Here is a 16662-nt window from a genome sequence, read left to right on the forward strand (position 1 = left end):
TTCCTCAGTTATTATTTATAATTTTAATTTACAGTTAGGTGGGTGAAAATATAAAATGTACAGACTTTAGTATTATAATAAACAACTCAGTGGAGACACTGCACAAATTTGTACATAAACTTTAGTCTAAAACAGTGCCAAAAGCGAAGAACGTACTTAAAATATATTTCTTATTCTAGCATTACTAAAACATGATAAGTGACTTGCGACTATAGTTTGACAACTTAGCGATGTTTAGCATTTGGAGTACAACAAAGGAATGATCTCCGGACATGAACTCTAAATACTCTAATTGATTGATCTAAATAGCAAACACTCGTCACAAAAGCAATGGATGAACAAAATTCGTAAATGTGCTTACCACGTTATTATAAGTGAAGTGGTTGCAAAAATACCATCAATCAATAATGTTACTGACAAAATTCTTTCGCTGAAGCCTTTGTTCAATATACCACTTTAGACAACACTAAACCGCAGATATTTTTATGAACATATAAGTTCGTAAATAGATGTTTCTTTTGCTCGTTTACATAATTAACAAAAGAGTCTTAAAAATAGTTTTTGAAACGATATCCTATTAGAAAATTTCAATTGTAGTTATAAATTTCAATCTAGCGCGTGATCAAACACTGGTTTTAAAATTAAATGAATTTAATTTACAGCAAACAATCATGCGCTTGACATTTGTTTGAACTAATCGAATTTGATTTTCGACTCGATACTGTCAAGAGCGAGCCTGCAGATATTCATACAAAATTGACAATAGCAAGCCAATTTACAATGGCCGGTAGTGATAAAAAATTACCTAAATAGTACCAAAATATTAACCTTTTACAGCACGCATTGTCCATCAAACAGGACAGTACATAGACAAAACACCAGTAACAATAAAACGTAGACGGGGCCCACAGACATGTGGTCACATTAAAATGCAGTTACGATGTGACCCGTAAACTGACAGCCATTATTTATTGCTCACTGGATTTTATGTCGGGACACAAATGGAATTGTTTTACTTATCTTTCTTACTCGTTTGTGATAAATAGAATTATTTATTTGTATATTACCTTGGCTATTCAAATATTAACTATCTACTGGTATTCATCCCACAATACCTTGTAATAACAATATGTATGACATAGAAATTTAGTGTTGCAATATTTCGTAACAAATTAAATAAAAGCTACTTATTCGTAGCATATTTCTTAGATGAATCTAAAAAAAGCAATCTACAAAAGACGAGGCAGAAATTTGTCAATTCGCTATTTCAGAGCAAGCTACTTAAATCGGGTTCCAAAATCTATATAAATCATTTTAAAATAATTCTAATAAGTATCGGCTACCGTATTCGTTGGAATTGTGACAGTTGTTATCATAGATATGCTGTCGCTTTGTCTATTGGATAGGTTATTCGTCACTTATCCATGACCTATAAAGCTAGCCCTTACTAAACTAGGTCAATTATTATAATCTTCTAGTACATGGAGAGAGTTAGAGACGTATTACAGACAAAGGTAATTGTTGTGCTTTAATTGCAGTAACAGTGACAATAAACCACAATAACATCCATTCATAGTTCATGTGCGGTATTTATGTATCTACTTGTAATTGCAGTTACCTGCAAGATTCTTATCTATCAGTTCCTGAGTCGTAATATACATTTCAAATTTATTCTATAGCTGAATACAGTGTTTTTTTTTCTGCAAAAATGAGTATTAGATCATACAGTATCATTAACACCTTTTCAAGAACTGCTCTTAAAACGGTAATGCCTACTATAACGACACAGTTAACTTGTGTACTTATGTATATCTAAAATTCTGTCTTGTGTCTGGTTTTAAGTTTATTTTTGAACACGCACTCATTATAATGAATATATTTTTGTGATATTTCGAACATTGTTCTTGAAGAAATAGAATTGAGGTCAGAAAGTAACAAATTTTTATCGACTATTTGCTTATTAAATTATTAAGCACCCTCCGGAGACAGAAAAAAACCATTAGAATTACTACAATTAACTTACCACTCACTGAAGTAATCACAAGGAACAAATACCGAGCACTAACAAATACACTGAACTCATTCATGGTCTATCTCATACTGACAATGACATTCACAGGATACAACAACCCACGACAATTATAGAATAACGATAAAAATAACTGATTATAAATCTATTCCCATTTTATTTATTGCAATTGAATTTTACTTCCAAACAAACAGACAAATTGGTATTTTATGATTTGTTTTATAAATTGTGTCTTAACTTTTCCTTTGTTTTATTTTAATATGTTTAATGCTAATTATGTGGAAAGCTATACCTATTATGATTGAACTGCGCATAAGTACTCATTGGCCGATCCACAGCTAGCAATACACAGAACCAGAAATTCTATATGAGACGTAGTAACATCTACTCTCCACAAAATGTAGCTGAATGGAAACCACGAGTATATTCTGTGAATAAAAAACACAGTGATCATCAATCGCACTATAGCCTGTAGCGGTCCACATGGAAGTCATGTTCTGCGTTAGACGTTTATGGCCTAATATGTTTTTACGCTCCACCAGCTGGCACCTGCTGGCGATCACAAATCGATCGTATTTGCAAACCTAACTTGCTACTCTTGGCTCGAATATCAAACGTGAATTCATTCTCAATTAGTCCAACGAGCCGTTGTATCGACGTCCTTAAATCCTTGCCCATTAATCCCTACAAACGAAGTAATGTACGGACCTCTTAGGTACTGAATACTAGCTGAACTAAATTAGTGCTTCAGTTTACGGCTTCGCATGAGAGAGGACAGTCCTTTGAATAGATTTAAAAGAGGAGAAAATAACTCAGGTTTCTACGTACATTTTTAAAGCCACATTACGTAATAACCATCTCGTTAACTTTGTGCTTCAACATTATAAAGACATGGGAAAAGAGATGGCTTATTATTTCTTTTAGTTTATACTTCTTTAGAAATATGAAACGTTATACTTGTGATTAAAAGGGTTAAAATTAAATTACGAAGCTACTCGAAGAATACCCTTGACATCGTGACAGAGGGAAGCCGCAACTCACAAGCCGAAATAAATTAGAAAAATAATACTGGCTAGCACTTGTTTTTGCACACCATAAAATTAAAGTCAAACTTAGTCCTTAAATATTTATAAAATAAATATGATTTTCCACTCTTGCTCTGACAAGATTATCTATTCTGAGCGCAGTCGAGTGTTGTATGCACTTGGTCGATCGCCCCCTGGAAACGACTGATCCTATAAAACTTGTCACAGAATGTTCTCGTTGAGAAAGTAATCGAAGGACAAGAGCACTGAGTGTGAACAAACGGCAGACTTTAAATAAATTCTCTCTTAAGTTCGAAGAAAAATAACTTTTATTATTACCGTTTCACTTGAAAATTCACAGCAGACATAAGAATAACCCTTCAATATTAACATAATTTTTTGTGGTTTGGCAAAATATGAAAATATATTTTTTATACCTTGCGATTTATTTTTTCATTTATATTATTAATGACATTAAATTACCCGGTATGCGAAGACTCTACACCCGTGATGGATTAAACCTATATTCTCTTTTAAGTAAAGCCTTGCCAAGGAAGATAAAAAGTCAGTATAAAAATACCTACTTAAAATAAAACTCATAACCGGATAACCCAAAGTTATTTTAATGCAATCTAGTCCGGACAAACTTTGCTAATTTACGCCAACTTTTAATATTCATGTTCTTTCATGATTTTATCTTCAGTATGACTGTAATACGACTGTTCTAACTAAGTTTACTTATTTTGGATTTATGAAACATTTACTTTAAAAAATAGAGATTTGGTGACACAGTTCTCATGTTATATAAAACCTTTAGGTTAATACTGAAGAACCAGTAATTAATAATAACTATTAATATTAAGTTCAAATATGTAATGAAACCATAACTTACAGAATAAAGACGTCATTGCCTAATAGCAATATAAATAAACATATGAAAGTATCAATAATCACAATGGCTATTATTATTGGTGCACTTCTGACCTGACCACGTCTCAAGATGTAAACATCAAGAACATAGTGTCTGCAGTCTACACAAATCATGCAATTTAAACATAGTTTTCTTTATTTCAACTATTACTACCAAATTGCATTGCAAATTTTTCTCATCAAACATTTGCCCTCTGGTCTCCTCAGGGATACATACGTACATCCCTTCTGAATGCTATGATAATACAGACGGTACTGTTATTTATGTGATACTGGCTCCTCCACTCATTGCTACAGCAAGATTTATTTTAAACAAGAACGCTTTTATAAAAAAGCAATTTACATTCTCTGTAAAATGAAAATGGCTGAAAGGGATTTTCTAGGAAGCATTGTTACAGCAAAGTAGTAGTGCTATAGCTCTCTATTTATACGTGTTACTTTATAATTGGGTTTAGTATCTTATAACATTTTTATTGTAGATAGTTAAATTGAAATTCTTCTGCAGCTTTTTAAGTCTTAACGGCTTTATTTGAAAGGCGTTTTAAAGACGTCTAGATCTTTAGTCTATTTTAGAAGAGGTGAGGCTAAGGCACCTATGTATTTTTATGCTGGTCTTAGAATTCGCATTGGATAGATTATAGTAATCAACATGTTTTTCAGATGATTCAGGTGATCTTAGTTATAACATAACACTTATACATGTTAACTTTCTTTCGCATGGTCCTTTTTAACCTCAAAACTTAAGCTTTGGGTAAGATCCCGTAGAGCCTTATTCAACAGCTCTACAAAATTTGAAATTTTACGCAATGTCCAAAGCGCTGAAGGAAAATGCATTACCTTTTTACAAGCTACAAATTAACGGAAACTTAAAACTTCCTACAGCATACCTACATATCTAAAAACAAATTACACTTAATTGTTCCTAAGCATTCTTTTTCTTTTCCATTTAAAGCTCAGCCGCACCATAGCTGAGTCTGCAAGGATTGCGGCCAGCAATTCACGTGTAATTATGGCGGTAGATAATTGTCGCCTTCTGCACAAAGACCTGGATCATAGTGCTGAACCAGCGCTGACGAACTGTCTTTAAATCGTAATTACGGATACTGATTTTGCGGACATTTCTTTTACTTTTATATTCCGAACCTTATTTTGAGTGTGGTTGCAGGAATTGAGGAACTATTTCTGATTGTAAGAGATATTTTTTTTAGAAAATGATTATAATTCTCACGGATATGGTTTGACACGAACATGGTGGTCGCCAAGTTACTACCATCACCAAGATATCTTGGGCTCGATTTTGGCTCAAATCAATTTGTGTTATCCCGAAGAGATTTTATTACAAGTTCATGCATACTATAACGCGAAAAGACTTTTTACCCGACCTAATATTTTTTTCAACACTTATTCTTAGTGAGACTTTTTAAGTTAAAGTTTGTTTAGCATTAACTACAGTTTGCTCAATAAATATGTCCATATTTGCAACTTGATAATTAATTTTATGTCCGTATTTGGTTATTAATCATGCAACTTAATAATTAATTTAACGTTATTTTACGATTGATTTCACATCATTAGCGTATCAAATATTGAAGGCAAACAAACCAAAATAAACTGTATTTTGATGCTAATAACGTTTTTTGCTGTTATAGATTAAATAGTTAAATTGTGCGAGCCACTAATAGCACCGCCAATTAGTTTGGACTGATCCTCTACAAACGAACGTTTTGGCTAAATTGTAGCTCGTTTCGAAAAACCTCAAAATGATAACGTGAACAAAATGTGTTGCAGATCATTAAATACTAGATGTTGTGGGTTAATGCCCATAATAAATCATTTTCTGTGGGATCATCAATTATAATTATCTATTTAAAGACAATAATTTAATACCTGCTCGCGACACGGGGTCATAAGCCAACGTGGGAAGTGCCTTCTTAAAATAGAAAAAAAAGTTAATGTTGATTTCTTAAAGATCCAGACGATATTTCCAGGAACTGTCTCCGTGGCGCAATGGTGTAGGTCACCACGCCGCTAACATTGCGTCGGGAGGTCGAGGGTTCGATTCGCACATGGTCCAATTGGTGTGATCCACAAATAAATGTTTTGGGTCTGGTTGTACTTTGTATCCGTTGTTTGTATGTTTGTAAAAGTATCCACATCACAAGAGCAAATGTGAGTGCGGGAGTTGTGTTTTCAAAAAAAGAAGAAAGAAAGGGAACACCATACTTTTCTTCAACGCAACTTTATTTTGGAGCCTAGACTTTAGAAATTACTCAGCCCCATTTACTTACACAACTTAAACCTCCATTGCTAACATATGGTCAGTAACTTGACCTGTACTTCCACCAATAATTAAATGTAAGTAGGGTCAACTAGGGCTTCAAAGGTCTAGTAATAAACCCTAAACTAAGATCATTTTACAGTGAAACTTGGTAATCCATGGTCACATAGACGATTAATCTTTCAAGCTAAACGTCGGATTAACTAGAACAATGCATTTTGTGGAAACTAAAACCACGATTGGTTTAGCGAGGATTTACATTGATTTATTAATGAAGGTAAAATAAATTAGTTGCCTTATTTTAATGGTCACCAGTGAAAAGCAAGGTTTTTCAAAAACACATTTTTTTTACATAGGTGAAAATTTTCGCTGAAATTGAGTACAAAGAGGAATTCTGAAAATATCGTGACAGGCATCTGCTCGAAATCCGTTCTGACTTTCCATTAAAAATGCTTACGAAATTGGTTAACTGTTTGCTGTTTTTTAAGTACAAAAAGTAAAGAGTTAACTATTTTTGTGATGGACTTATTTGTACAATTTGAATGACATAACGTTTATCAGACTTTATTGTTATTATCAGAATCTTTGTAAACCAATACTACGTCCCCGTTTTACCGCTTCCCAATATCTATTAGATGAAATTTGGGGAGATTTTTCAAACTTTTGCTGCCACTTTATTGAGCAAATAGGTTATCTGACATTTTAATGTTAGCTGAGAAACTGGCTCTAAACACAGAAATTATGTATTAAGTAAATGAAACTGCAACTTAATGGTTGGTAACGTTAACTCTTTAAATTAAAACTTCATGTTGGTGACATGGAAACTATACTCTTATTGACCTTTCAAACCCTTCTAATATCTAGACATGCTTGGTTAAACATGACGTGTCATATTGGGTATATTCCCGGTGTCCACCCCCTGCTTGTCCACCCCGGGTGGACAGAGACACAAATCTTTTAAAAAGTTCTCGGTGTCCACCCCTGGGGGACAGTGAGAATTAATTTTAAATTATTCCCGCTGGCCACCCCGGTGGACAAAGCCACTGTTTAAATAAACATTCTCAATGTCCATGCTTGCTGGAATTGGGTGTAAATAATTATAACAAAATTAATTAAGTAGGTATATAGTTTAATCATATTATCAACATCTTTTACTTTTGCAATCTACACAAATAATTATCACAATAGGTATTAATCAAAGTCACAAAACAATCTTTACATCCTCATCCTTTCTAGAAATAAATCAATATTGAAATCCCCATTGACAAGTCCCATTCGCATGTCGTGAATAAAATGATCACTTAAAATATATTTTTTTACGTTTATTGTTATAACTTATACCTTGGTTTGATAAGTGCCGCAACTTAGGGTCAATCAACATTATATTGGAAAACACACAATAGATAGTGTACCTACTTCTATTTACCCTAGAGATGTTGATAATATGATTAAACTATATACCTACTTAATTAATTTTGTTATAATTATTTACACCCAATTCCAGCAAGCATGGACATTGAGGATGTTTATTTAAACAGTGGTTTTGTCCACCGGGGTGGCCAGCGGGAATAATTTAAAATTAATTCTCACTGTCCCCCAGGGGTGGACACCGAGAACTTTTTAAAAGATTTGTGTCTCTGTCCACCCGGGGTGGACAAGCGGGTCTATCCCACTAGTCCCGTTGAGTTGTCCCGTGACGGGACAGCTGGCACTATTTTGTCCCAGTAGTCCCGTGGCGGGACAAGTGACACTGTTTTGGTGTCAGTTGTCCCGTTGCAGAAAAATCACGGGACTAATGGGACAGACGGAAGGGTCAAAACAACTGGTTCCATTGAGTTGCTCTGTGACAACAGGTACTTGGTACTTTGGTAAGATAGCAGATGATGAATTGTACGCTACTCTATGTAAACTTTAAATTCACAAGAAGTTTTTTTTTACTATTTAGGCTTTTCACTTTATAATTAAATTGACAAGAGTGACTATATATATGACCTTCCATTCCATAAATGTAAAATGCTTATCCGAAATTCCCTACTTGAAAAAACATAATGTAAGGAACCTTAAAAGTCTTGTTAACAGGCCCAACAATGTAATTTCAACTTATCTACTAGAAATTAAGTAAAAATGTACTGCAACACATTTAAAAAACAAAAAATATCATATTATTTGTTTGTCCTTTCCATCTCGGGACATGAGCATGCGTCCCCACGTACGAAGCCAACTCGCAGATACCCTTTTAGACAGTTTTAGTATAACAAAGATGTAATGGGACACAATCCGGTAACTATCCCTGTGTACACTCTGAGTATCATTACTAAGATATAGGTTTAAATACTTTTGGTTTTACAATTTATCTACACAAGTATAGAGCATATTCCATTTGAGATATCTACCCTTGTTAAAATGTACGAGTTTGTATAACGTCTGCTATCTTACCAAAGTACCAAGTACCTGTTGTCACAGAGCAACTCAATGGAACCAGTTGTTTTGACCCTTCCGTCTGTCCCATTAGTCCCGTGATTTTTCTGCAACGGGACAACTGGCACCAAAACAGTGTCACTTGTCCCGCCACGGGACTACTGGGACAAAATAGTGCCAGTTGTCCCGTCACGGGACAACTCAACGGGACTAGTGGGATAGACCCGGACAAGCAGGGGGTGGACATCGGGAATATACCTCATATTGTCCTGCTAGCAACGGGCTTACGTCTCTAGAATAAAATAAACTTTTTGCAGCAAAAATGTTAAAGGAAAATGTCTTAAGGAAATTTGTTTACCCGAGAATCCTTTAAAATGTGCTGCAAGGATTATAAAGTTTACTAATCCAAAGTTAGCCAGCATTGTGACCTATGACTTCCTTCGAGAGAAACCCGCCAGTTGTAAAGTAAATTTATTAATCAGAATATTATGTTTTATAATGGTTTTTTGTGGGATTACGGAAAAGAAATGCTGGACTTATGGTATTCAATTTAAAGGTAAACTTGAACCCTTAAAGAAACATAATCTGCCTTATTGTGAATAAACTAATATTGATGATATTATGCAGATGTCTCGATCTGTGTTTATGCCACGAGCAAAAATATATGATCATGAGATCATGTATATAATATGATGTATGTATCAAACTTTGTTGCAAAGTCATCATCGATATCTTAAATAATTATTTTCTAAGCATGTAGTTCATATATAAAAAAAAATAAAACACGATGCTTTTAAAATATCGCAACAGCATGAAACTAAGGACTTGTAAAAAGTAGGAAATAAGAGTCTCTAAAGATATATTATTTTTTTAACCGAAATACGTTGGCACAAACCAAGTCGCGGTCTGCGTTAATATTTGATATGTCATACTGCTCTAATAGATTATCACAACAGCATGATAAGTGCATGCATAATTTATCGTATTGTTAATATAATTAATGTGACAGGTCAGTGATTTGTATACTAAGTGCTAGTAAATGGTGTGTGTTTTATGTCACTGAGATAATGATTTAGTACTGATAATTATGCTATCAATCATGTTTAGAATTCTCATAGTACGTGTGGTCTTTTTGTCACTAGTGCTAATTTTGTCGCTCGTGAAATGACACTTAATATAATCCATTATTATCTCACTGCAGAACACGTCCCTTCTTCCAGAATAAGTATGGGATTAAAATATTGTGTCCATCATCGCACATATCTTTAAAACTCTTTAAAGAACTATCAAACATGCAAGATTTGATCACAAATTTTCATAAAGATTTTATTGCCATTACTATATGTGTACATGACTTCGGAAAGTCATTGATGTGTTGCCGTTAGTTTGAACTCTCAACAGCTCGTGCAGAAGCCGAATACCCATACCTATTATTGGGTTCAAATATTAAATTCGCGTCATCTGATCATCAAAAAGCGAGCTATATGCAATGCGTAATAATCATCACGTTCTACATCAAAAATAAGCCCAACTCATTTACTAAATACACAATTTTTACCTCAAAACAGCACATTCAACATTTTTCAACGACTCTCCATCATTGCAAAACCGTAACTAAATGAATAGCATCCTAATTACGAAGGGAACGACCCTTAGTAACAACATCCCTAATTACAAGGTGCATTACATTAGCAAAGGTTTTAAGTGACTACATGTTCATATTTTAATTGATGTAATATAAGGCAATGTCGCAATTAACGGGGGTTGTTAGTAACCCAGACACCTTGCGGGCTTATACCGACCCGGACATACATACGGTCCGAGAACGTATGTTGTAATTTCAAGGATAATGATCTTAGAGAAACATGTCGACTAACCTCTTTAGGAAAAGGTTAAAATTGTATGTTTTAATTTAAGACCACGTACTATAGATACGTGACGTCAGTTCTACAAGCTTTAGCCACTTCTCCTGCCATCTTCTTCTTTGTGTCAATGGTTTTTGAAGAAGAAGAAGACTGTCATAAGGTTGTACTTTAATTCATCTTGGGTAAGTACACAGGCAAAACTTTTATCAGTAAATACGTCAGTTTGTCACTGTTCTTACCCCCGGTTTCTGAGTACATTTAGCGGTAGTTTATCTATTCAATGCAGTTGTCTTTTTTATAAGAGTATAAACACTATTGACTGGATAAACTACCGCTAAATATACCTCAGAAACCGGGGGTTAGTCAATTTTACTGTCCACGTTTTTTTAAAGACAGTACTATAATAAAATATTCCACTTCCAGAAATCCATTACCTATACCGATATTTCAGTTTTCGAGAGATTCAGGATATTCCTAGTCCTACATGTTTCATAGAATTATCAATTTCATTACTATTTCTGAATATTGTTACAGGAATAAACTTTTTAGCAGTTTCTAGAAATTACAGAATACAAAGGAACGCTGTTGTATATCTCATTTTAAATATTCGGCAAAAATAGTCGAGAATTTTAATATTCAGTGCTCGGCTTCACATAAGAAAGTTTATATTTTACTGCTAACTGCTCGACCTCCGCGGTTTAGCACGACTTTGCGTTTTATCGGACTTCGTATTACTTTAACTGAAGCTTAACTAAAACCTTGACCTCTTTTAAATTTACTTACTTTTTTTCCTTTTTTAAACGCTATGCGACTTTAGTGGCCAGTGTTTTGTACAGAATATTATCCTGATGAATTTGTAATAGCAACCTGTTTGCTCAATGTTTATGGTTGCGAAATTTTGCTTGTACTGAAATTAAATAGCTCTTTAGTGAATTTCCGGCAATATACTTCATTTATAAAACTTTGTTTATGTTCTAGGGGTTTATATAATTAAGCTTAATTTTGTTACTTGAAAATGTTATTCAGATAGTATAAGTAAACGCCACATTTTTCACTTATTTCAAACGCAGGTGAAATGAAATTGGTTTTATTCATACACAGGTCCAGTTTCCAATAATATAGTTTACCAAGAACTCAAAAACATTTCATGTGGGAAAATAAAATTGAAAAACAAACACCGCGTTCATTTTAAACAAGTGAACTAAAACAATATCGAAGAGAGACTGACTGTATTAAACTTAGCAGACTTGCCGTATGGGAAGAACTCATAACAAACCGTCAGGTTTCTTGTAAGTTCGGCCTCTTGGGAAATCAAAGGAGGCACGTCGAGGTAGACGTTCTTTAAAATTAAACTAATTCAAGCCACTCAAATTTCTGTTGATAACTTGATACCTATTTCTTAACAGACCAAACAAGAACAACTCTTTACATCGTTACTTCACAATTTGTCCCAGTATAAAATGTTTATTAATTCCAATTTCGTGGGTTGTCTTTCTCAAACGAGGAGCTTTTGACTAATATTCATTTCCCAAACTCAATGTATGAACATACATTTTGATGTTCATTTTAAATTGTGTCAAAATTTTCTCGCTAAGGCACAAAGCGAGAAGTCACAAAGTAAACCCTTTTAGTATTGAATCTTGTCTCTTAACTAAGTTGCTACTTAAAGAGAGTTGTTTGAACTGAATTTTGTTCTGAGAGATTAGAGAAGATAAACTCTCAGAGAATTAGGAGATTTGTAATTTGCTTGAGATTTAAAATAATTATGACCGTGGCCTTAAAACTCTGGGGCCAAGAATATAAATAAGTTTGCATTATGCTTTAACATTTAATAACAAGTATCTTCAAAAGGATGGAATCCTATATTAAAAATGGCGTGGGATGCCCAATCACGAATATTTTGACCCTCGTATGTTTTCCACTTGATTTAATCCTAAAGCAAATACTTGAAAGAGAGCGTCAAACATTCGACTTCATCTTTTGATACTCAATCCATTTCCACTTGGACGGTTTTTCTTTTACAAATGCGTGTATCAGAATTTCAGTGCTGCGATATGCGCCAATGGATTTTAATCTGTCGTTGGCTACGGACAAGCCTTTTAAAGGAGTATGTCTATCGCTCGAGTGAGCAACAAGCATAGCTTTGGCTAGGAGGGCCTTTGTGAAGCTCGTAAGCCCAGCAGGGTTCTATCGAAGGTCATTGCAAAATGTGATTGCGTTTTCCTCATGGCGATTAGCTCGCACGGCCGCACCGGCCTTGTAAGATAGTGGCTGTACCCCTACATAGCTTGATGTTTAGCATACAAGATACACGCTGAGTAAACGCTTTACTGTATACAATCTACTTGACAAGGGTACGGCTTATGAAGAGGACACTTTAGGCGCTCATTAATTTACATGCTTTGTGATATTTTTAGTGGCTTATAGTGGATCATAGCTTAGTTGGGTGATCACTAGGCTGAGTATAAAGAATTGAGGTAATATTATGTGTTTTGATAATTATATAAATATTTATTTATGACGAATAAAAGCTAGTGAGGCCTATGTTCTTGATCGTTATTAACATGGACGGTGTTCTATTGCAATATGTAATGCTTTCGATAATCGATAGCAACAAAACAAAGCGACTCAAAAGTATCTTGCGTGTCTGGTATGATAAAATAACGTTTTATAATTTTAGCATCCATACAACTTTTTACTTTGAAGATTGTTCAAACAAATGAAGCGGTGAATATTATTTTCGGCGAATTCTAGTCGACGTCAGACCCATTCCAGATGAACGTCTATTTTACAATGAATTTTTGATAGAACAATAACATTATGCGTACCTAAATTTAAATTTATTCAAAGACCACGTAAAAATTTTACTGTGAAATTTATAAAAACAGTTATAATCCGTCGACAACAGATAGGATACGGCGACGATGTCAAATACATATATTCAGAAAGTTGCGTATAAAAAAAGAATAAAAATTTTACGAACCCATGAAAATCTTCGTATGAATATTGTATTACATTATTGACACCAATCTGATCACAGCCGACTACGAAACCTCATACCTAATATATGTATTTGATCGCAAGTGTATGAATTTGAGCAATAATTTATGATTAAACAATAATTCTGACTTAAACAAATTTTGAATACACAGTAAGAAGTCAAATCTTTGACTTCACACAAACATATCTATGTTAATGTACAATATATAGTAAAATGGACTAAAACAATACAAAATATTGTGTGCTTATGACAAAAGACAGTCGCAGTCTAAAAACATTGATGGTGCTAACATGCTGTGTTTTGGGCATTACTTAATTATGAATAGACCTGATTACGAGCTCTATACTTCCTATAAACCATTTCTAAGTCTTTGCAGACACCGGTAATTAAAGTAGTAAATCGAAGTTTATTCCCATAGAAAATCAAAAAGTTGTAGAGGTACTATGCCTAAAAAATAAGATATAATTTTTACTATACCGTACACTTTTCATGTTAGATTACGAAACTAATTTCAAAAATGTATTCATCGTACTTTCCCCAATAAATTACGCAGTCGGTTTTCATAAATTTACTTTGTGGTCTATTTTTTATCTATCAAAAACCGCCAGCCAACTAAAACTCCTAATTTAAATTCTTGGCTTCGACGTTTAAAATAAGTGTAATAAAAAAGTGGTGAACTAGTAAAAACTTTGACCTGGAGTCGGTAAACTTATTTTACGTTGTATTGATTATGACGGGACCTCTTGAAAGCCAATGAGTATTGGAATTTAATTTCTGTTGCGCTCGAGGCGAATAGAGTTAGTTCGATGATTTAAAATAACATTGCTGTTGGTACTATTGGGAATAGGTGATGGTAAACCTAGATAATATACTAATGCAGTTTATGTACCTGACGTAGGTATTCGAGAAGTAAGGTTACAGCCAAAATTTGTATACTCTGCCGTATATTCAATTATACTTTTATTTATCTATTGAATAAATGCTACATACTATTCAGCCTTAATTTAATTACATACATTAAGTAAGACCAAAAACAAAACACTTTTAATAAACTTAAAAAAAAAAATTGTGAACTTATCAATTTCAGTGATATTGGTCGTAAAATTAACTTAATAAACAGCAAGTCATTCAATAGTTTCTTTAAAACACTGTTGAAAATTTAACGTTTATACCTAGATATTTTTTCTGTTAACTATACCGGTAAATGCACGAACTGCAATGTATAAAAGTCTAGACTACACTTTCTATAGCTATTTATCTCGCGGTTAAAATGCTTGCGACGTAAAGCGGCTCCGGTATTGAGTCAACTCTTGCCTTGTTACAAAGCTTGCGGTTAATCGCCGCGACGCGAAGAATCCATAGTGTACGCCTTAACTAAAGATGAAGTCACACTGATTATGGCATCTGGCAGATGCAGCTTAATAAAGTAGGAATATTTTTTCCAATATTGTTATCATCATCAGCCTTTTTTCCAGCTATGTTGCAGTCGGCTTCCAGTCTCACCAGATGCAGCTGGATACCAGTATTTTACATGGACCGACTGATTTATCGGACCTCCACAACCCAGTTACGTCCTGAGTTATAACACGATACTCTTGGGTAAGGTTGGCTGTCAGACTTCCAAGCCTCTGACTACTGTTAACGAATGTCAAAGATCTTTGAAAATGACAGCTGGGACCCTTTTTTGTTGTTTGTTCAGTTTATAAAACCTTTGTTGAATTTACAATGGTTGGTTTTCTCAGAACATTTTTGCGGTGGAATTTCCATTTTCATTTAAATTGGTATTGTAATATACAATGACATGCATAGCCTGTAACCGCAGTCGAAATGATTAACGATATACCACAATGATGACCAAACTGATACTAATGAATCTATAAACATATGCAATGCGCTACAATTCAGTAGAAGTTACATTTAGTTCAGTACTTTTTTTGCGACGGAACTAAAAATATTTGCAAGTATCTGGGGGCACGGAAGTGCCCCCGCAAGTCGAGCAAAAAAAAGCGGCACGGCCGTAACATCCTTTTCTCGAAGCAATTCGGGCTATTTTTGACACCCCTATAATTTCGTTGTGGATAAAACAAGAAGCCTGGATTTTCAGCAACTAATCAGTCATTGTATAAACACGGTATATTTAAAATTTCAGTCAATTTGAACCAATAGTTTAAGAATGACAACTTGTTAAAATTTTGAATTTTGTCACTCACTGATTCACTGACTCACTGACTCACTGACTCACTACCGATCATCAAAAGTCTAAGGTACTTCTAGCAGACTTAGAAGCTTAACATTTAGAATACAAATAGGGTTTAGTGTCTTAATCATGGGAAAATTTTAATATTTTCTAATTTCGGTCCAGTTTTCTAAATACACCAACTGCAACAATAACTTTGTAATCCCATATAAATGTATGAGATTACAAGGTTACATTTGCAGTTAATGAATTATTATTACTGTAGAAAATAAAATAAATAGGTGTAAATAGGTACCTACTATATGAGGCATAACGGGAGGGGGTATAGGGTGGGTAAGGGTGTTTAGCCGTTATATATATGTTGAATTATGAAAAAAAAAACGTCTTTCCATACAAATTGGACTTATGTTCGCTTTACAAAAAGAAGTGACTTGAGGTTTTTACAGAATGTTTTTGATGGCATCCATCAAAAACATTCTGTAAAAACCTCAAGTCTCGCCGTAAAAAGTTGTGAGATCTATATAAAACCAAGTCGATTAATCTATTTAGTCTCTACTTAAAGGACCTTCTGTCTTAAGTTATTACGTATGTTATTATCATGCCAATTTAAAAAAAAATACCTTTAAAACAAATAGATCGACTTGGTCATCGCAAGAAAACACAAATTCGCCATTAACATTTCAAGAGCATTAACTTCTTGTCGTGCTGTGTAGTGTGATACATACTAATAATCAAACCATGCGATGGCCAGGTCGGTCTATTTGTTTTAAAGGTATTTTTTTTTAAATTGGCATGATAATAACATACGTAATAACTTAAGACAGAAGGTCCTTTAAGTAGAGACTAAATAGATTAATCGACTTGGTTTTATATAGATCTCACAACTTTTTACGGCGAGACTTGAGGTTTTTACAGAATG

Source organism: Anticarsia gemmatalis, chromosome 1 (genome assembly GCF_050436995.1).
Source record: "Anticarsia gemmatalis isolate Benzon Research Colony breed Stoneville strain chromosome 1, ilAntGemm2 primary, whole genome shotgun sequence".
NCBI lineage: Eukaryota > Metazoa > Arthropoda > Insecta > Lepidoptera > Erebidae > Anticarsia > Anticarsia gemmatalis.